General features: G+C 41.9%; 1 protein-coding gene across 2 annotated transcripts in view; it reads left to right on the forward strand.

The window, feature by feature from the left end:
• The first annotated feature begins 515 nt into the window (after positions 1 to 515).
• Positions 516 to 21,072, forward strand: part of LOC132988532 (nuclear receptor-interacting protein 1-like) — a 48,250-nt gene continuing 27,693 nt past the window's right edge. Inside the window, exons 1-2 of one of the 2 annotated variants that reach the window (XM_061055984.1) lie at positions 516 to 737; positions 8,371 to 8,452. The gene's annotated coding sequence lies outside the window, so the exon portion shown is untranslated. The remainder of the gene's footprint in view (positions 738 to 8,370; positions 8,453 to 21,072) is intronic. The other variant, XM_061055983.1, reaches the window with a different exon arrangement.

The raw sequence follows: 21,072 nt of genomic DNA on the forward strand, positions 1-21,072 counted from the left end.
TTGCACAATTAAAAGTGTAACTTGCAACTTGCAAAAGCAACTACAGTTACTAATAAATTCATGACAAGGGAATTTAATTCAAACATGCCTGTTAATATTTTACACAGCTACCGCTAATATACAATATGAAACTAAAGGTAAAATTAAACAGTATAATGAATAAATTATGATTAATATTATTGTTGTTGTTGTTATTATTATTATCATTATTAATTATTAATGTTGTCGTCTCTTCTTGTTGTTTTTAATAAGCATCTGTTTAAAACTTTAATTCTGAGATCAATCCTATTAACATATAGGCCGTCTATATATTTATTTATTTATTAGTATTATTTATTTATTTTGTAGAGCAGCAGCAGCAGCAGCAGAGTGGAGGCTTGTTCCTTTAAGGGTGGTGTCAGCAGCGGGCGGGCGGAGTAGGAGGAGTGTGGCGGTCTCCGCTCACTTCACCACAGCGAGGGGACTCTGAGAATAAACAATTCCCTCAGACTGCACGCCACACACCTCTTCTCGCTTCCAGTCGCTACAACCTCCCCCCCCTCCCCCCTCCCCAGAAAACGAGGCATTTTTTCGGACTAAAATTGTGATTTTTTTTTTTTTTTAAAGCCCGCCTCGCCATTTGTGCGCCCTGCCGAGAGTGTCAAGAAGACAGATGCGACCGTTTTCAGTGGATTTGCCTCCTCCTGTCGAATAATAACGATGCGCCTCTCCGGCTGACTGTGGGGTGGACAACGCAGGTAAGGGGGCTCGATGTGCTGTAGAGAAATGCACTGTCATATCAGGGGAATTATTATTAGCACAGGGGGTGGAAATGACACAGACAGGACGCGGTGTCGAGGATTATAGTGCATGATAGCGGCGTGTTATTCCGCGGATAGGAAGGGCTTGTGTTTCATAAGGCGAGCAGAGGCGCATATGGATACAGCGCTGAAAACGCTGCATAAAGAAGTGAATAGACCTGTCTGTGTGCGGGGCTATCCGCTTCTGTTACAGCCAACAAAACCACCACTGATAACAGCCGCTGTCTTTATTCCCAAGCTCTTGTAATGACTCCTAAATTGGGCCTTGAATTGAGGTTTTCATGTGTCAAAATCATGTGCAATTATTCCTATCATTTATCTTAATATGAACCGAGCGCAGCCAAACCCAATGTAACCGGAGTGTCATTTCAGCTACTGTCACATATACCCAGTGTATGGAAACTGAATGAATAATGACACCTTATGGGCGATTTTAATAACACTTCACTGTGTAGAGCTGTCCATGTCACTGTGCTGTAATGTAACGTAAGCACTGTTAATCTAGTTCATCTCATCGGGTCAAAACAGTAGACAGCCTGCTATTTTTAAGCCGTTTTAGCACCACCAATTGGAAACACTTGTCTGTTACACTATTCTGTGTGTTACTGTTGGATAAGTCTGGCTCCTTTAAAAGACATTTAGGGCTTTTAAATGTAACCTAAAGGCCTTGAAAATTACCTAAAAGCATGTAGTTATATGTTGAGCTTGAGTCATCGAGGCTACTTGATGAGAAATCTACCTCATCTCATACTACATGTGAGCTTTTCTTGTCCTATGTCTTGCTGTTACACTGTAATAATGTCTGATAGAGTTCCACATTTGCACATTTTCAGTGTTATTTTTAACCTGTCAGGGAAACAGCAGCAGTGGCACTAACCCCATGTGCATGTACAGTTATTACAGCATAGCAGATAGAAGATCCAAATGTTGCAAAGCATTGTCTCCATGTCTCTTTCTACAATGTTGCATCAGGGCTTTAACGCACTATAGGACTAAGCCGTGTACTTGTTAAATGTTATTTTGCAGTTTTACCTAAAGCACATGCTAACAACAAATCTCCTTATCTGGGACCACTTCAAGGTTTTTTTTGGGCAGCTTGTAGTTCAGTCTGCAGTAGGGTTGAGGCTGGCCAGTTGCAGCCTGTCACATCACTGTGTCATCATGTCCGATATGTTTTGATAGAGTTCAAAGACTTGGGATGTTTTTCAGCGACTGCCAGCGAGGCTTTTTGAGCTGCCTTTTTTTTTTTTTTTTTTTTGCGTAGGTGTTCCTTCTCCTGAAATGTCCTATTGCTTCACTAGACTTTGTTCCGGCGAGAAGGCAAAAGGTCAGGGGGCCGAGGGTTTGCTGTGAGTTACAGGAAAGAGGGCAGAGTACATCTTCAGTGCAGGTTCTAAAAGGGCAGTTTACAAAGCTGCCCGGCTGCAGCCTGTTTGGCTTTCATAATAGAAGGATTAGACAAAGAAACGTGTGTTGCGTTAATGTGCTACCTGACACAGAATCTCTGTTACTTAGACTAAAAAGTAATGTGGAGAAAAGTCAAACTTTTCTAAAGCCTGCTAAATACTGTCTGTGTCTAGGGGTGTGCCTTTTAGCCTTTCTTTTGTTGAGCGTTTAAGCTGCTTAATTATTTGACCTGAACTTACACAAGATGTTCAAGGTAGTTCAGCTTGTCCTCTTTTGCCAGAGATAACTAAAACCTGCACATTTATAGCCCAACTTTGAAAGTGGCAGAGGCACTTCTGTCTGAGTGGTCTGTGCAGCAGCAGAGCGCTAGCTGTAACTCAGAGATCCTCTTGTGTTGGACGCGGCTTGATTTGACTGGGACACATGCTATTGTCCGGGGAGCTGCCGTTGAGTGATGCGCAGTAGCCTGCAACAGAACCAGAGGACATTCAAATGGCCAAATGCAAATGATGTCGAGGCTGCTGAACAGTCACAAGACTGGACTCTGCACTCTGCCCTCTGATCCACTGGCTCCTTCTCACGACAGCGAGTCTTATCTGCCCTCAAAACAAATGTGTGCTGCTGCATCGAGGTGCAATGTTTTGACGTGTGGCGGTGACTGTGCCCATGCAGGTGTAGTCTGCACATCTTTGTGTTTTAGGTAGGATTTATTTTTATGCTTAGGGGCAGCTCGATTATGGCAAAAATCATGATCATGATTCATTTGATTGATATAGAGATCACAATTATTAAGTGTGATTATACATTCATTTTACACCTGCAGCTCATGCATTTATCAAACTGAAATTCAGCCAACATTTTAACATTATGAAACAAGTCATAAATGAAAATATATACGTGAAAAACATTAACTTTATAAAAATAAATAAAAACAACGAGGTAGTGGTGATGCTCCCTTGTGGCCAAAATATAACATCAAATACTTTGAAACGCACACACCACACACAAGACAAAACCTATGGACGAAACGGGTACAGCCATGAATCCATTAGAGCCCGGCCGATTCATCGGACAGCCGATATTAGCGTGTCGGGTGTCCGATCAGTATCGGCTAATTTTATCGCAGATATGTGCAAATTATTTAAATGTATTCACCAGTCGAATAGCATTTCATTTGAGTTTTATTGGATTACCCTAGCAGTTCTCTTTCACCAGCAGAGGGCGCTTTAAGAATTACAACAAGCGTTATCACTGTCCAAAGTGTCAAGCGATGATGCACGAACACACACAGATACTTACCAGTGGAGTGGCCATCTTGCCTTCGTTATATATCCTTTCCAAAAGTGTTTGATAACTACATTTGATGGATAAACGCAATAAATTTGTCTATCTATATCTGTCTCTGAAGATCCAACATGGATCGAAGACAGATATCAGCTGATTTATCCATATCAGATTTTTTCTCTTCCTAATATTAATATCAGTATCGGCCCCAAAAAAAATCCCATATTGGTCAGGCACTGGTATCCATACAGCAGAAAAATTGATTAATCTCAATTATCTTGTTTTCATGATCGTTGGAAGCCAAATCATGATTGAAATATGATTAATTTCCCTGCCCTACCGCTAAGTGGCTGTCTTTACATTTTCAAAAAGTACTGCTGAAAGGAAACAAAGCAAGTGGTCACATGGAGGAAGTTGAATCAGTAAATGGTTGTCATGTCTGCTAAAAAAAAATAACTGAAACATGAAGTCGTTTGTGAAAATAGTAAGCGATTAGTCTTCTTTTGATTATCTGATAAATGACAATAGCTCGACTTTGTTGTTACTTCCTGTCTCATTAAACTAAACAAACTTTGAATTAATTGTAAAAGTAGTCGGCTATTTAGTCGATTGAACGAATGATTCATTGATCAACCATTGCGGCTCTTCTTCTCAGTGACTTTCCTTTCTCCTTTAGATAATTTGATGTAACAGTGTATTTTTATACAGGGTGGTGCCACAGATATAGGAGGACCTGCCCGGGCACTTATCTGCACTAACAGCCTCTCTAACTACCACCACTGTGCCAACTCCAAGCCTTCTGTTTGTAAATCTGTCAGTCACAAAAACATGGCCCACAGGACAGGCAAAGCTGAGGGCGTCATCCCTGCTTTTTGATGGCTGAGATGGTCTGCGAAAAACACAAACTAATGTGCAATCTAGCAGAACAAGTGTCATGCATTTACTGCAGAGTTTTTGATTTATTATAGACCTGGGAGCTGCCCAGCACTTGTGTTGTTGGCCACCGAACATTGTTCAAGGGCACTTTGACAGTAGATGTAGAGGAGTAGAAGTGCGTTTCTCATCTACTTACTGGCTCGCACTCTTGTCAGCCCACAGAGGATTCAAACCAGAGACCTTTTGGCCACAAGCTCATTTCTCTAATTGTTTGGTCTCCATAATATCTGTGTGCTGCGTGCATTAAGCCAAACCACTTTATTGTTTTCTTCATTGTTTGTTTATTCGGCGGACACTCTGCACTCGTAATAATGCTCCATAGCACTGCAGTTAGTGGGCGGAGATTTACACCGCTACAATCACGCTGTAAATTTCACAGTCAGACTCGAACATTAATCTCAAATTACGAGACAAAAACACGAAATGAGACGGGTCAATGTTGTCATCAATCACAGTGAATGAAGTAGAGCCTGAATGATGTGTGATTTTCAAACAATGCCGATAATGACATAAGAGTGGAAAGAGTCACTGAACAGATATCTTGGTCAATATAATATATTTGACAAAATGATCTTTTGATTTTGATAAGATTATGATCTTATGTAACAATGTAGAGGTAGCCAGAAGGCTTTTTAAAAAAAAAACATATTGCTTTGTAAAGCTCAGCTGTAGGGATGTAGATGTTGGATCACTCCAGGCATTGTTTTCTGCATTATATGTTCTCGAACAAAATTTTCATCCTGATACATATTGGAAAATGTATACGCAGGTATCTATATATCTGTGGTTGGACGATATCGGCCTTGAAAATATCGGCCTTGAAAATATCGACCATCTGATATAAATCGGTCAAAAAGATCAATTCTGAGTATTGCACTATTTAAGATGATGTTAGCACTCCTTGTGATTCCTTTCATAACTCTTCTGCTGCTGCCGCCTCCTCCTCCTCCTCCACACCTCTTATCTCTCAATGGATTTCACACGCACACACACACACACGTATTATACACACTACAGTATCTTATGCACAAGTCATGAGCCAGATTGCGTATAGAATTGGCACCGAAATATGTCTTGAAAATGGATGTAACAAACACGAGGCTAAAACGTCAAGGCTTGAGTGATTAAAGTGTAAACATACACGGATGGATGCAGCGACTGAAGCCAACATAATTGAATCAAAAATGAATACAACACAGACATTAATACTACAAGTGGAGGTCTGCTGGAGGCTGATCCTAAACGAGTTGGGCGGGAACATAAAGAGGCATGTGGAAACTTGCTGTTTACTGATTATATGGCATTTTAGTATATTTTCTCCGTAACAAGAACAGCCAAAGAACAAGATTGCATCAGAAAACAAGGCATAAAAAAACTCCTGAAGTGAAATTTGCTGCCTGAAATAAGATGATTGTGTGGGTAATTTGAGAGTATTCCCACTGTGTGCTGCTAAGAGGATAGGGGTTTTAGAAAGGGCTCTCAGTTATAGCAGCACTATCTCATTCAGAGACAATCACTCCGGCTCCTGTTGGTGCTTCTGTCGTGAACAGAAGGCAACCAAAGTCAATGGGACTCATTCTGATGACAAGGCAGGAACTGCTAAATGCGTCTTTACAGTCATTGCTCCTGGATTGCGGGCTGGGATGACGAAATACGAGGGAGAAAAAGATGGACGCCTCCTATGCAACCCCTGAGAGCTATACTAGCAGGATCTCATCTGTTGAATGACTCCTCCCTCCTCCCTCCTCATCCCCCACCTCTAACTCTCCACCCCTCTGCCTTCACACTTCACCTTGGCCTTGGTGCAATGACAGGCCCCTCAATTATCTCCGCCGATTGATCGCTTGCTGATTGCAATTACCGTGAATTATTTAGACTTTGCAGAAATTTGCTTGGTAAAGCAGAGGGAGAGCGAAAGACAAAAGATACTGCGGGTCAAATAAATTACACGTTTATATCCCACGTGAAGCGTCAGCCGGCTTTGAAAAACAACAGCTGCGGAAGCCTAACTGTGCCGATCAATGAGGCAGAGCAGGGAAACAGCATTAAGGGTACCTTGTACTGTGGTAACAGAGCCACCGGCTCAACACCAAAACCTGCACTGTCCCTCTCCTCCGATACGTTAAGTAAAGACTGAGGAGATGGAGCGCGGAGCAGCAAAGCCTCCTGGGTGATGTGAGAGGAGCTGACTCTTTTCCTGGCCGGGCTGGTGTGGTCACAGCAGAGGAGCGGAGTGGAACTGACTCTCCCCCCCCCCCCCCCCCCCCCCTCTCTCTCTCTCTCTCTCTCTCTCTCTGCCTCTCTGGCTCCTGTAGCAGAGCTGCTGCTGCCCCCGGGCTGTGGAGGTGCAGTAGGAAGGTTTCTCTACCACTGTGGTGAGCGTGCTACCAGGATGCTGCAGTCAGACGAGGGAAAGGTCTCTGCTTTGCCACAAGCAGGCCAATGTCACAGGCGTGACAGAGTGGGCGGGCTGTGAGGGGAATGAGGGCAGACGCTCATAGATAAAAGGAGTACCCAGCCTGTGTGTGTGTGTGCATGTGATAGAGAGCCTTGTTTTCATGTCGAGAAACACAAAGGATTAGGGTTGTTCTGATACCAAAACCAATACTGAAATGCCTCCCAAACAGCCAATAAAGTAAGGATGGATATTCATTTTACAGCGATGTATTAGCTCCAAATAAAATCAAGTAGTTTCACCAAAAAATCCATTATTTCTGACTGCTCCAAAACAGTTGGCTGCACATACACAGCAACTAGCGCTCTCCTGCCACCATGGATGTTCTGTGGCTGCCACATGCATACTGTTTTAGAGCAGTGAAGTAGAACAGATTTCACAATAGTGAAGTGCTAGTGGAGACTTTCGGGTTAGGAAGCGGTGTAGGAAAGCATTTTTTTTTTTTTTTTTTTTACATGGATAGACTTGACGCTTAAGCCGACACAGCAGGTCCAAAGGGGGCTGCAAACTGAGCTGCTACATGTATTAGGTTGTAATGCTTAATGCTTTACTTTTCATAATTTCTTGGTTCTTTTTCTTGGCTCCTCCTTTCCTAAACACACTGACAACTAATTAAACTGCTAAAAATCCTGAATAAATCAGTTACAAAACAAATCTATGTGTTTCTAACGCACTTAGGGGGCTGCTAGCCGAGCTGCCGCTAATGTCACCCTGTAGGCATTTGATGACTAAAACTTCTTGAAAGATACACTGAAAAATGACTCAATGGTCTGTTAAAACTGTAATAAAGCAGCTTGGTGCTAGAGATTAATGTCTCTCCAACGCTCCGAAGCAATCAACAGTATCCAACACATTTTCTCCATACAGAATTGTTTTTGAGATGTCAGATATGTTTGTGGCGTATTATCTTAGTTGTGTCAAACTGTGACAGAGACAATAAAAAGTAATTCTTAAATACTCATTCTCTGAATACACATTGTCATATTTAAACATTGTTTCATCTCAGCCATAGGGTGAGTAGATTACAGCTATTTATTTTGAAGTCTGGCTCTGTTATCAGATCTGTACTTGGTGTTGTCAGTTTGGCATATTCAGCTATCAGAAAGAGGTAAAATGGTATTGTAACATTTCCACAAAGGATAAAGACAGCAGATTTGTGCCTGCTTTTTGTTGCAGATGTCTAGCTGCTGCAGTTAGAGGATGTACATAATTTAGTCTGTGATAATATAGTCAGTGATCTGAATGATCATAGCAAGCACAGATTCACTTGAGCCTGCGTCAGGCCTCACTCAAACAGAACAGCTTCTGACAGGCATCAGACGTCTGCACCTTGTGTACTGAATGCTATTAGTGTAGCCTCCACATGTATTACTGCATATGTCCCCGGCGCAGCTCTAAGAGGCCTAAGGGTTAAAGGGCTAGAACAAAAGGTCACAAAGTCCAGAGACTAAGGTCGGCTGTTATTCAACTGTGTCTTATTTTAACCAGGTTATGTGGCAGGAGTGCAGGGGAGAAGCTGGGGCTAAGTGAAAATGCCACTCATTCCTGAAGAGTCCCTGGCCTCGTCAAGGTTAGTGGCTTGTCTTTGTAAGTTGAGGGATTGATGTATGAGCCTGTCTGGCGCTGAATTCAAAGTCCAAAGCTGTCACAGGCGGCAGCTCTCCCCCTCCCTCTCTCCCGCCTCCCTCCCTCCCTCTCTTTGCAGGCTATCACAGGGCCCCGTCCTTCCCAACTTCTTAGCAGCCCGTCCTTTTGGGAACCTTGAGCAGCCCAGGCAAGGACACAGCGTCTGGTGCAGTAAGCCTGTGCAGAGGGGGAGGCTTTACGTAACGCTCTGCTTTAAACATGGGTGTATGACTTCTCTGACATGGAGCAGTGCAGTGCAGAGCTGCACGGCTCGCAGCACATGTCCCCTCGCCCCCCCCCCCCCACCCCTCCTGAGTACAAGGCGGGGGCAGAAAGATCCCTGCAACTTAATTATATCTTTCTCTTTTAAAAGCTTTCGTTTGAAATTAAATTTTCCCAGGCAATTAACTAAAGAGGAGTTTTCAGAATTTATGAATGAATGATGGATATATTGCATAGGATGAAGGGGGGGCGGGAGGGAGGGGGTGAGGTGTAGAGGAGGTGGGTGTATATGCAGCACAGGCTGCGAGGTTGTGTCCCTGAGATTTATTTCCCTTTCAAAAAGGGGGAAGTTCAGGGAAAATCAGGCATCATTAAACTTTGTACCTGAGAGCTGCTCTTTTGTGCCAGCAGTGCTTTAACACTGTTAGGTTCATAGTACACCAATCTCCTGTCAATATTTGGTTATTTTCAGTGTTAGCATTCTTATATCTTTCCATTCTTAGCTGTGCAGAAAGCTCTTAATATTCCAGAATTGGGGTTTCCCTTCTTCCTCATTCAATCAGACTGATATCTCATAGAAGTTGCTGAATGATGCTCCACACTGAACGCCCCAAATCCGCTTTTGGCTTGAACTGTAATTGTGTAACTTTTTGGCTTCTAGTGATGAGCTGAATTGTTGCTGGGCAACAAGGGACCTGTGCGGGTGGCCGTGGAGAGTCTGAGCTCTGTGAGTTCAGATGGATCTGCTGCACATTATCCTGTAGTGGAGGAATGCCACTGAATCTCATTCAAAATATCTCATTTTTAGCTATTGGATATTTAATATTAGCTGTATTTGATATGTCGTTCATCTAAAAAACATTTCCCTTGGCTATCCTCTCATCTCTTACATAAAGACCAGCCTTGCAACAACCCTTACATCACAGATTTCATTTGCCCTGTTCTACATTTTTCAATGAATACATCAAAAACTCATTGCACTTTCAATAAACATCCTTTAGGATCATGGTTTAAAATTCAAAATTAATAAATGAAAGCCCTCCAACACCACAAAGCAAGGGGCCGAGGACATTTGGCATAACCCCAGCCCCCCCCCCCCCATCTATATTTTTTCGCACAAAGTGGTCTCTTGAATTTCTGAAACACGCTGTCCTTTTGTGAACCTTCAGCCCACTTTTACATCCATTAGTGAGGTGGCGTTATTCAGCGTGTCCTCACTGGAGCTGGGTAAACAGACTGAGAGGCTGCTGTGGTTCAGGAATATACAGCTTCCTCATAACTGTGTTATAGAAGCTGCCCGGTGGTGGAGAGGCCATTTGAGAGGAGATGGAGAGCGCAGGGCTGATGACTTGAGGCAGCTGTATGACCTATTACTTTGTGAAAATGGACTGGTGACCAGAAGATTGCTGGCTCATACTCCACTCACCCTCTGCCCTTGAGCAAAGGCAATTAACCTGGATTCCTCCAGTAAATATCCAGCTGCAGAAACGGAAAGAGATGTGCAAGAGTGATAATCGTGTAAGTGACTTTGAATAAAAGTGTCCACTAAGCAGGACGATAAATACAGCTAATAGAATCAAAGCTTGTTTTCAAGTTATCAAGGACTGAGGACTGCTGAGCATTTAGAGTTATTCACCCCTCCTCCGCTGATCTGTTCTTCATGCTCTCATTCATTTGTAATAAATGGAGTATACAATGTTATAAAAGTACTTAAGATAAGATCCGATTTTATCATGATACCTTAGTAACAATATATTACTACCTTTACTTCAGTCACATTATGACATCATCATTATACTCTATTTATAAAATGTAACAATGGAACTAAAGTTTCAATATGATCAGGATACTTTAGGCACAATTTATTGTCATCATTTATTCGTTTATCCCCCTGCCAGGATATGGTATTTAATTTTCCATTTTAAACATTGTTTGATGATTAAGTGTAGATAATATATGTTTGGATTCAATGAGGAAATTAGGAAAACATTGGCAATACATTTTTTTCTCATCAGATTCAGTTTGTTTATCTTTCTTAGTTTTTTTTAGAAGTTTGACTGAAAGGTAAAATGGAAAATGTGACATATACAAGAAGTCATGCAGTTTTTGTATAGCAGTAATTTACTGTTAAATAATACTTAAAGAATGATATCTCCAACATTTAGTCTACAGACTTCCTAAACCCCTCTGACTTCACAAGAAAAACATTTTTGCATCATCTTGTGGACTGAATATTGTTTTTATCATACTAGTGTTAAATACATTATTTTATTTTTTGCAATATAATCCTGACAATCGGCATACTTTCTACAAAAGATGAATACTTGGTTATTTATAGACATTTTGCAGTAAATATCATGGTGTAATGCTTTGTCAGTTGTCGCCCCACCCCTTTCCTCCACACACATATTCATAGACTCTTCTATTTGGCATTAAGACTAGAGGGTGACCTTGACCTGATTGCTGGGGGCTTTTTAAGTAACTCTCCAGAAGGAAATCCAATCATGTGACACCCTTCACCCAACCTCACCCCCCAATCCTCTCTCCTGACCTTGTATGTCGAGGAGGGTGAGGGGGTGGAGACACTCGCCATGGGCATGCGATGCAGCTGCAGGGGCTGTCATTCAATTGGGTAATCACTCTTAAGGTCAGTAGGGGTCAAGGTCGGGTCAGAGAGAGCGTTGTGTCTCCGACAATCCCCCGTACCTCTCCGGGTTTTAGGAATGACTGGTCATAAGTTAGAGTGTGGTGACAACCGGGCAGGTTTAGTCATCCCCTCGTTTCTTAATCACTGATACCAGCATATGTCAGGGAAAGGTTGTTTCATGTCCACAGTGATTCATGCCCACAGTGAGCTGGCTGCTTTGGTTTTTGTGTTATTGCAGTTGCCTTCACTCACTCCCTCCAGCTGCCCGGCTGTTAAGACCTCGCTGGCTCACTGTCTCGCAGTAGAGAACACTTCTGTCTCTGCTTCAGAGTATTTTTAATGCTTGTAAGCTAACATTTGTGCCCAATGGATGTGCTTAGCTAATGGCTGGGTAAATCTGGATCCATCGACAGAACATGTTATCCTCATGTCAAATGTCACTCTTTTTATTTTTAACGAATCAATCACTTTAAGAATGTTGTGTCTTTAAACCAAAGGTGCAGAAATGAATAATCAGATGGAGGCACTGTTTTCCCCGAGGTGGTTGCAGCCCATTATGACATCATGCTGCATATTGTGTGTTGTGACTGACTTGTGTTTTTAATTAATTCCTTTAATTCACATGTGAGAGAAATCTTGAGATTTGTTGTACTGTCTTTAGACCATTTCTCCAGGTGATACAATGACCCATGATGTGGTCAGGACCTCTACAATAAGTTCAGCATCGTATTACATTAAAAATGATTGTTTGTTGAGCTCCGTTGGCCTCAGTGTTATATCTGATATCAACGTTGTCCCGGCCGCTGCACACAGGGTCTGGAGTCGCTTATTTAAAGCCTTGTTTTTCACAGAAATGTTTTACTCTCTGTGGACCCAAGTGTCATTAATTCTCAAATACTGCCCTTATCATCTCACTGTAGTTTTTATTAGGAAACAGGTTGAATCATGCAATAGCCTTCAGCTTTAATAAAACTCTCTGATTGTGAGCTTGAAGGAGAAGAAAGGCATTATATAAAGCTGTCCCCATGTTAAGGATGGAAGTGATCCAGATGAGTTTATGTGTTGTTTTTAACGTCTCCTTAGTAAGAGCATATTGCTATTCCACTTTACTTTTGTAACTGAGTTTTGTAAATAAATGGGTATAAAACTCAAAGGGCAGGACAGCACAGTTTTCTCGCTGCGGTCTCCACACTTCATAACCTTACTTGATTAGAAGAGTGTTCTTGTTAGACACAACTATAAAGGTGATCACCTGCAAAGATTTGACATTTATAATCATTCATCAATCTCTACCTGGCTGGATGCAGCTTCAGCTCACACTGATAAAGGAACCTGTTTCGTTTGGATGTTGATTATCAGACTTAGCCCGCCAGAGGAGCCTCCTGTCGCCTGGAGACTAAAGTGTCTCAAAAGTTATTGATGATTATAAACTTTGGGCATTTTTACCCAACGTACATTAATTTAACAGACTAGCACAGATTAACAGCCCCTTGCAGCTGTTTTAGCTAACATGCAAGACGTAAAAAAAAAATTGCTGGGAATGCTTTCATTCTGTTTTAAGTCATGCCGTGTCCCTTCTTAGATTTTGGTGATTTTAAACCATATAATTTTACTGGATTTCTTGAAGCTAAGAGACATGTAAGCTGAGCTAACATTAGCAGCAGCTAGCTAACAGTGCCGCCAAGAAGCATTGAGGAAAAAGTGTTTATAAGATGGAACTTTTTTCAGGGGACCTCTGTATAAGCTGCCTCCTGGTAGAAACCTTGTGAACCATTTACACTGAAGGAATCCTCACAGAAACACTTCTTGTTAGCAGCAGCTCAGCCTGCAGCCTCTCCTGACGTCTACTATCTGCTAAAGAGTGTCGCAGAAACAATGAAACTGCTTTAATGCATGTTTTACTTCATATAAACACTAGCTCAGTTTGCTGTGAAGAGGAGGATACCTGCCCATGAATTAGCTCCTTGTCCAAACCCGAGCTAATGCTGTTAGCAGCAGCTCAGCTAGCGACACCTCCTTATAAAGTTTAATCTGAACCCCCCTGGTGTCTCCAGGCTTTCTTTGTTATTTGTATTATAAAACTACATGTAGTGAAAGTATCGATTAGAAAGTTTATGTAATTATTGTCTTATCCATGGCGTAGTGCCTCCCGTTGTGTAACCCTATTATGTCCAAACAGCAGCACAACACATGTGTCGCTAACTCGTATGTCATTCTAAGTTAAGCCTTGTTTGGGTTATGGAAGCTACAGTAAAGCTCAGAAAGGTTGCATAACATGTCAGATCTTTTTTTTGCCCACACATGTACACACACACTCACACTCACACACACACACACACACACACACCTGGGGGTTTGCACAGAGGAGCTGTGTGCTTGTGTAACTGTGTTTACACGTCTGGGGCCGGTGCTGGCACAGGATCCAGACGAATGTGGTTTATCCAGGGCCTCTTTCTCTCTAAGCCACCTTCACTTCTATTCAGCAGTGACCTTGGTGCTTATGAGGAGGCAGGGCTTGACCTAGATCCACCCCTTTAACTGGAACAAGAACCTTCACCAGCCCCCTTCCGAATAAAGAGACCTGACACCTTTTACTCCGCTTCCTCCAACGGCCATTTTCTCTCTGACTCTGGTCACATTTGCTGCACTTTACACAAAAGTGCGATAGAGCTGAGCGGCGTGTCTGGCAGCAGCAGAGGAAAAGTGGAGCAGCAGCGGCCTCCATGACTCGTCTCTGAGGCACCAACATGTCTGTGTGCACTGGGTCACCACTAGCACGCAGAGGCTTAGCACCGGGGCTGGTGAGAGTTTAGCGGCAGGTCAACCCTCCTCTGGTTTTTTAAAGTGGAGTGTCAAACTGTGGCTGATGCAAATGAGCACACACGCAAACACATGTTGTCGCGAGCATCTGGTGGGACTAATGTTCTTGTGCGGACAAACTGTGTGACACTGTGGTGCTAACATAAGGCACGCTAATGTCAGGAGGTCTATCCGACTGTATGTTTTGAAAGAGGTCATGCTCTGGTTTCCAATTCTGATATAGTCGAGTAGCTTATTCTGCCATTACACCTGATTTTATTATCTGAGTAGAAGTCATATTGCTCAGTGCTCGGGGAGACTGGGGGAGGTTGTCACTGTGATTATTACAGCCAAACTAGACACTCTGTTTCATCATGTTTTTAATCAAGTATTTGTAAGTCATCATATACAAAGTCCTCCTTTACATCCAGACATGTTGTGTTCTTAAGTAAGACAAAAGTAAGTATTTTCGTCTACTTTAAGTTGTTAACTAAAGACAGCTTGTTACTGGAGCTAGGAGGTTAATTTTGTGTCTTTAATTATTCAGTCAAACTGAATTTTATTTAACCAGGTCGGTTCCATTGAGATTAAGAACGTCTTTTTAGAGGGAGACCTGGCCGAGACGGTCAGAAGTAAAAACACAAAGTTACAGACAGAGACACAAAGGGAGACAAAGTACCTTTTACAAAACACTTAAATTTGCATTAAAAGAGAATTAAGACAGACCATGTTTTGTTTTGCTAACCTCCATGGACCCTCCCCATGTGACTGGGCCCCAGAAAGCTTCCCCCTTTATCCCAAGCCTCGCTTTCACATACGAAACTATACTATTTTTTTTTTACTTTTTATTTATTCAATTATTTACATGTACAAAGAACATGAGATCATCATGGGTGTTACAGGTAAAATCAAAGTATTCTTTTACACATCATGGTATAATGTCATACTATTCAAGGTGCATACACAATCCACTTTTCCCAGTGTTCAATGCATTTCTCCAACTGAAGTCTTAGAACAAAAGTAAGTCTCTCCATACAGTAAATTTCTTGAATGATCCCGCGCCACTGGTCCAGTGTTGGAGGGGTTACAACCATTTCCTAGTTATAGCTTTCCTACTACTTGCCAAGAGTATCTTCAATAAGTATTTATCTTTCTGTCGGACTGTTTCCGGTATTTTACCGAGATATAAAGTAACAAAAGAGAAATCTAAATCCACCCCAATGATTTTATTGATCTCGGTAGCCCCCTCTCTCCAGAATGACTGGATTTTCGGACAGGCCCAAAAAACATGAAAGTGATTAGCCATAGAGGTTCCACATTGTGGAATGTATATCATTTTTAAGGTTTATTTTTGATTTGAGTCACAGGACAGTGGATATTGTCAGAAATGGAGGAGAGAGAGAGAGAGAGCGAGAGAGAGAGAGAGAGAGAGAGAGAGAGAGAGAGAGAGAGTGAGAGTGGGAAGTGACCTGCAGGAAAGGAGCCACAGGTCAGATTTGAACCTGGGCCGCCTGCCTGGAGAATGGCTCTGTATATGTGGTACACGCACTAACCACTAGGCTACTGGCGCCCCGACAAAACAATATTTAACCACATAACAAAAGACACTGAAAGAAAAACATTCAGACATTAAGAACAAGTAGCTGCAGTGCAATCAGTTCAATCTCACACTTTAACATTTAGGCTTTGGAACGCACACATACTAAAGAATAGAAGCACAAAGGAAGAGGTAGTTTGAGTAGTTTTGTTCAGTTCAGTGAGGGTCTTTAAAGGTAAAAGGTTTTTAAAAAGCTAATAATTAAATGTCACTCTCACTCCTACAAATATAGCCCTCCAACAGGAGCTAAACAAAGGTTGCTACGCGACACAGAGGCAGTGAGTGATGATTTTGGCCGCCGCATTAATATTTAAATTAGCAGTCAAAGGTGTGCGTCGATGAGGTATTTCCACAAAGGCTTCAGACACTGATACGCCGGGCGTCTCGGAACAAACTATCTGTTTTCTAAATGAATGAAAAGTGTTGTCAAAGAGATTCCGTGGTTAATGTATGGAGGGATTACTAAAGCGATGCATGAGCGAGCGCGGCTTAATGAGGGGAAGGTTTGCATGAGAGCAGCTCTGAGCGTGATCGCAGATATATCATGAGCTGTCCTAACCCACACACAGGCATTTCGCGGGGGCCAATGTCATGCTACCAGGCATTAGGGCAGCTCCCGGCTCTGCTCTGCCCCCCACCCCCCCTCACTCTAACCCCCCCAAGCCAAGACAGGCTCATCATTTTTACAGGCTGCATGACATGCAATACCTTCACGGGTTTTAAATGACCGCAAAAAGGAGTGTGTACGTCTGTGTTTAAATAAGGAAGAGGATCCCATTTAGCGTTCTGAGAAACTCATCAGATAATGGCCACCTAGAAGGGGAGATGTTGAAATTAGGAGGAGGAGGGTAGCAGCTGCGAAGCCTTTACATGGTGTTTCACATCAGATTGAAGGAACTTTCTGCTGCTCCTTTTTTGCACTTGGTTTAGTGTTTATTTCTTCTTTTTTTGTAGATTTATATTTAGGCTTTTTATGACTTAGAGACAGGACAGTGGATAGAGTCGGAAATCAGAGACAGACAGAGAGAGGGGAACGACACGCAGGGAAGGAGTACACAGGTCGGATTTGAACCTGGGCTGCCTGATACAGTACATGGGGCACACGCCATACCCTCTTGGCCACTGGTGCTCCTTTATAGTTTGAATTTTTTAATCAATTTTAAAGGATTGTGTAAAAGAAAAAGAAAACTTTCAGCCATTTTGCAGCCACCCAAGTGTTGTGACGTCATTTTGTACTGCAAGTAACAGAACCTATTTACATCACCAGGGAACATAAGATATGATGCCTTGAAGGAGGGAAGTCTGAGAATAATGCTAGCTCTTTTGACGTGTTACGGCCTTTTTTCTTATAATATAAACTGATTTGACTCAGCTGGCTATTTGTACTCCCAAACAGCTGTTCATTTTGGAGCACGTCTGGATTTCATATTTCAGGCAGATTAAATGTTTTGACCTCTAAGTTTTATATGTTTGCACTTACATGATTATTTTATTGAACTTATTGAAGCATTGTAGATTCAAAATAGAATCATTTTTGAATGATTTTCACTACACCTACAATAAAACCCTCAAAACGTCAAACATTATAACGTGTATCTGTTAAACACAATCTGATATTCTTCATACTTTTACATACCTGGTCATGTGTTGACAAAAAATGTGATTGTGTTGAGACTTACTGCTTTCTTAGTTGTGTAACTACACATTATAAAGTCTGATAAAAGCTCTGTTCACACATGTCCTCTCTTTGTGGAGCAGCTCCACAGCTCTTACTTTAGTTATATATTAGTCAACACATTTTAGAGGCTCTGGAGCAACAGTGGACATTTTTTTTTTTGCCCGTAATCGATTAATCCAACAGTCATTTTTAGGATTTATAGCAATCTATTTGTCGTGGACAAAACAATGCTCAACTTAATTTCCCCTCGATGTGACGTCCTCAAGTAGCTTCTTCCAAAAAGCCAACAGCTCTAAAAATGTTTTCATTTCCGAAAGATGAGACCAGAGCCACTAAACGATTCATAGATTATGGCGGGAGCGGACTCCTCTCATTCCCTTTGAGCCGACTCGTGCGCGAGCCACACGTCACGTCATCTAAGGAGCCGTTGTTGTTCCAAGGCGTAGGAGGATTTTTTTTTTTTTTTACCCAACATACAGCAGGTCATCAGATAAGAGTCGCCTGTGTTCAAAAGGCCACAAGAATGTATCGCTGAAACTCATAGACTCATCAGAGAGAGTCTCTCTTTTTAAACTTCTTCTCTTCCTTTGTCTCCCTCTCTCTCTCTCTCTTACTGTCTCTCTCTCTCTCTCTCTCTCTCTCTCTCTCTCTCTCTCTCTCTCTCTCTCTCTCTCTCTCTCTCACTGTCTCCCTCGATCATGCTCTGCAGAACTCCTCGCACGATCTTAGGGAGGGGAGAGAGAAGAAAGAAAGAAAAAAAAAAAATAGGAAGAAAAGTGGGTCAGGGCGACCTATTTTTTTTCCCCACAGTTCACAGAGGCAGAGGGTGGCGGTGTTATCGTCAGTTAGACGAGGAGCAGGGCCTGATGGGGAGGCAGGGCCTTGTCGCGAGACGCAGCCACTCAGAACTGGGTCAGCGGCAGAGGCTACGTCTTGTAAACGGCTTGTCATACTGGGGAGAAAAGCTGCAAATGAACCATAGATTATACGCCCCAAGCTGAGCACTGAGGTCTCTCCTCACTCCCCACACTAAAAGAACACACACACACACACACACACACACACACACACACACACACACACACACACACACACACACACACAGGCACACACACACACAGGCACATATAAGCCTTACAGTAGCTAACAGAGGAGTCGTCTGTGAAGCACTGCCACCTCCTATAAGTCCCTCTCTTCCCCTCTCAGTCTCCAGTAATATCGTTTGATTAGCGCAGTCAGACCTGACAGGCTCAAACGCTCTCTAAGTGAAGGCTCTTTTCACATTTCTCTCTCCCTCTGACACACGGGTTTGCTGTTTTCTAAATATAGTTCCGCTTTCTCCCAGATTTGCTCGACTCTATTCAGGTCAGGTTATTTACTGTACCGAGTTCAACTGTGGTTTAGAAAATGAGCAATACAGATGCTTATTCAGCTGCAATGACCTCTTTGTATATCATCCGTGCCAAAGCCAGACATATGAGGAGATCATTTGCTTTCATGAGCTCCCCCCCCCCACACCCCCCACCCAAGAGACACATTTATTCTGACCAATCAACTGCCTATTGCATTTATTTACATCATCCTGTTTTTAAATGCATCCTAAATACGAACAATAACAACTAGAGCCTTCGTTTGTTTGCAACCTAAAGCTCACAGTACCATCCTAACAACATCAAGCTAAACGTTCATATACGACCTTATTACCTTCTTCACATGTTGTGAAAAACAACCACGCTGGCAGCCGCAAAACTGCCGTAGAACAACACTGTTACATAACTAAGTTTAACTGTTATCTTCAAAAACAAGTAGGACAGCTAGAGCCTTCGTCTTTTCTGCAACAGAAAGCAACGGATGTGGTTCATTTGTGATGTCATGGCGTTACGTTGTGATGTAAAATGTGCAAAAACAGCGACTGTCTGGCAGCAAGAAATGGTTGTTTGTCTATTTTTTTTTTAATTATCAAGGTTAAAACATAATAGAAAGAGAGTCATTTTCAAACGTGACATTCATTTGGTACAGATTTTAGGGATATGAAAAATTTAAGAAATGACATCACACTAGTTTAAAAAAACAACATGGAGGACCTGCAGATTAAACAACCTAAAGCTCTTTTCTCATCTCAACCGAGATTCAGAACCAAATTGAGGAAACGTTTTTTTGCGACAAGAATCAGTTTATGGGACAAACTCAACGTAGAAAACAAAGATTTTAAATCAAACATGAAATTTAAAAGAATAATTAAAGCCCATATGTTGAGGAAACACGATGAAATGTGTTAATTTGGTTTTTGTTGTGTTTTGTGTTGTTTGTGACACATACATTAGTTTGTGATCTGCTTTGAATGGCATCAAATGAATTGTACAGAGGACTTACTAGTGGGCCGTGATTGGCTGTTAGCCTGCAGCTGTTTTATTTTATTTTAATTCTATGTTTTGTTTATTAATGTCTTGTGAAAAGAGGGACAGATTGTATAAGATTATTCTTCTTTCTGCCCCTTTTCATTCAAGATTTCAAATTTTATTTTTGTATTAAATTGTTTTGTTTGATCGATGGATGAAATAAACAAATCAATCAATCAAAAGCATCAAATCTAAAAAAAAATGTAAAGTATAATGACCTTCAAACTTCTATGAAGTGCTTAGAAATATTTTATCTGTGATTTTACAATAAGAACTTTATTTGATCAATTAGTGTTTCTCAGCAAAATTAATAAAATAAAACCAAATCTATAATTCTTTCATTGATAACAACATTTCAGTACTTATTATTATTGACTTATTAAACCTGATCATTCTGCTTGTACATATATTTGGGATATGAAGCATTCAAAAACACATCAGTGAATTACATCATTGTTGTTGTTCTTTATGTTTCTAAGGGTTTACACATTTAATGACGGACGGCATCCTCCTGATGTTCTGGTACAACAGGAGCTGTTGGTGGTTAATTTTGCTCATGTTGCTTTTCTGGTGAGTCGTCTCAGTCAGCAGCAGAGAAAATGATCCTGAGACATATATATATATTTTGATATTGATTTGAAAAGTGTCTGAGCCGCGGCCCGTTGTTTCACATCCTTTGTGTCTCGGACAGACAAAGCGGGATAAACACTGTGTTTGATCGCCTCACAAATAACCGCCGTGGCTGTGGTATCGAGCTCAGACGGTAGGAGTGGGGCTTATTCTTGCATCGGCCTCTGCTTATGGAGCGATGCAATTTTCAGGCAGTCGAGCTCACTCATATTTCACTATGTGGAACAAATCTGCCTGTAATGAATCTCCCAGGACACTGTGGTGCCTCCACAACGCAGCCTGCTTTTTGGCTCCCCTGCGGGGGGGGGGGGGGGGGGGGGTCTATAGTGGGGGCTTTTAATATTTCAACACAGCGATGTCCCTGAGATTAAAGCTGGATTTTTCTTTTTGATGGGAGGGATTTCACAGCAAATAAACACAAAGATCATTAGAGTTGTCGTCATTTAAAAAAAAAAAAAATTGGAATCCCTACTCCAGTCCAGACTCCTTTTAATCATATTAGTCCTGCTCGCTGTAAAAAAAAAAAACTGCCTTATTAGCCGAGGTGTCACACTAACAAACATAACATAATATCCCGAGGTGGGGCTAAACA

The sequence above is a fragment of the Labrus mixtus genome, chromosome 14 (assembly GCF_963584025.1).
Source record: "Labrus mixtus chromosome 14, fLabMix1.1, whole genome shotgun sequence".
Classification (NCBI taxonomy): domain Eukaryota; kingdom Metazoa; phylum Chordata; class Actinopteri; order Labriformes; family Labridae; genus Labrus; species Labrus mixtus.